Source organism: Rana temporaria, chromosome 11, assembly GCF_905171775.1.
Source record: "Rana temporaria chromosome 11, aRanTem1.1, whole genome shotgun sequence".
In the NCBI taxonomy this organism is placed as follows: Eukaryota; Metazoa; Chordata; class Amphibia; order Anura; family Ranidae; genus Rana; species Rana temporaria.
In genome coordinates this window covers 10,320,795-10,323,202 of record NC_053499.1, presented here as the reverse complement: position 1 = coordinate 10,323,202, position 2,408 = coordinate 10,320,795, and positions in this window count along the sequence as shown.

The window sequence follows — 2,408 nt, the reverse complement described above, 5'->3', positions numbered from 1 at the left end:
GCGAGGATCAGCTGTGATTGGTCACAGCTGATTACATGATAAGGAGCCTCTGTCAGAAGCTCCTTACCACGATCGGAGATGCAGCGATTGCCGCACTCCGCGCACCAGCGATCGCAGCGCTCCCTGTACCCACATGTTATCCTGAAAGACGTCATATGATGCCCAGTCAGGATAACAGAACCACTTCCCGGCCATCATTCTGCTATAGGCCGGGTGGTAAGTGGTTACGGCGTCAGCATACCAAGACATTTTGGACAATTTTATGCTCCTAACTTTGTGGGAACAATTTGGGGACGGCCCCTTCCTGTTCCAACATGACTGATCACCAGTGCACAAAGCAAGGTCCATAAAGACATGGATGAGCGAGTTTGGGGTGGAGGAACTTGACGTGCCTGCACAGAGTCCTGACTATTCCAAAGTAAGGTTTTGATAGTTCAATCCCATGTATATATATATGCTGTGTAATGTAGAATCACATGAAGTACTTATATCCATGCCATGTACTCTATAAGAATGTCTTCACCATGTCAGAGGGTGGCGAGTAGTTCCCACATTGTAAGTATGAAAAAGGAAATACCCCCTATATGGAATTTTAAAGGCAACAATACCACTAATATAGAATAAAAAAGCGTTTATTGATACGTATAAAACATTTGTGATAAAAGCCATAGACAAAAAACAGAAACAAAAAAAAACACAAAATGAATTCATTACAAGCATACAAATATACATTATACATATATATATACACATATACACACATACACATATATATATATATATATATAGGTAGATTCAGGTACACAGGAATATCTTTAGGGCAGCGTAGCCTAGCCTGTTTAGGCTACGCCGCCGTAAATTAGTTAGGCTAGTAATGATTTTCAATCTTCTTACCTGCTAATCTTCGTCGGCGTAGCCTCAAACGAGAGGGCGTAAGGGCGCCTAATTCAAATGACTTGGAGGGGGGCGTGTTGTATGGAAATGAGGCTTGACCTCACGTTTTTTGAAGTTTTTTTACACTGTGCATGCGCCGGGCGCCTACATTTCCCAGGGCGCATTGCGGCTAAGTACACCGTACGGGCCTATTGATTTCGACGTGGACGTAAACGACGTGACTCCCGATTTGCGGACAACTTACGCAAACGACGTAAAAATTTCGAACCTCGCGGCGGGAACGGCGGCCATACTTTAACATTGTTATTCCACCTCATAGGTGGAATAACTTTAGGCCGCCTAAGGCCTTACGGAAACGACGTAATTCGACTGCGGCGGGCTGGCGTACGTTCGGGAATCGGCGTAAAAGCTCATTTACAATCTACGCCGGCCGCAATGGAAGCGCCACCTAGCGGCCATCCGAAAAATTGCAAGCTAAGATAGAACGGCGCAAGCTGTCCTATCTTAGCTTTGTTTAAGCGTATCTCTGTTTGAGCATACGCTTAAACATACGGCGGCATAGAATCAGAGTTAGGTCGGCTTATCTACTGATAAGCCGGCCTAACTCTTTGTGAATCTACCTAATAGTGTTACTCTCCAATTCCGAGACAATTCTTCGGTAACCGACGCGTTTCAGGTTTAATCCCTTTGTCAGGGGTATTGGATAAGGAGAATGTGTAATCAAATATTTGTCAGAAAGGTAGAACAAACAAATGGTGCAATGTTCGCTGAGCTATGCAAGCAGGAATCACAAGGATCACTGCCAAGGATGGCGTCACATGGAGGACCTCCTGACACTGTCCCAAAGGTCAGGGGGCGAAATGTCTCTAGGGAACCCCCCCAACACACTGTAGGTAGTCACGAGTCAGAATAATATGCAGGATACACAAGGATGGACAGGTATGAAGAGTATCAGGAAAAACGTGTATATATATATATATATATATATATATATATATATATATATATATATAAGCCTTGTTGCAGCCCTTCTTGGTCCTTAAGATGTCCGGTCATAGGAGTAAGTGGCCAATAGCCCTCTTCCTGTGGTCTCAAATTGTTGTGCTTGTCTGTTGGGACGCCATCCTGCTTTCTCCATGCCAGTCAACAGTGGCTACCAGTGTTAATGTAGATAAAAATAACTTTAAAATTTGGTATATATCATGAGCACAGTACCATGAACAGTCCAAAGATGGTCTCTCCATCCATAGCAGCATGCGTCTTAACTTGAGTGCAAGATAGGCAAGATAGGCAAGATAGGCAACAAGTCTACCAGTTACATCAAAGCCATCATAAAGTCCAATCAACGTTGCTACATAATGCAAATGATGCTCATCGTATCCCAGCCCCAGGAATCCTCCTCCCTGTATTGTATATGTGCTGCTGTAGGAGGGTATGGGTGGGGGTATCTTTGAACGTACCCTTTGAATCCTCCATACATTTTCGGGAATGTGCCAAGAAATGAAGCCAGTCAC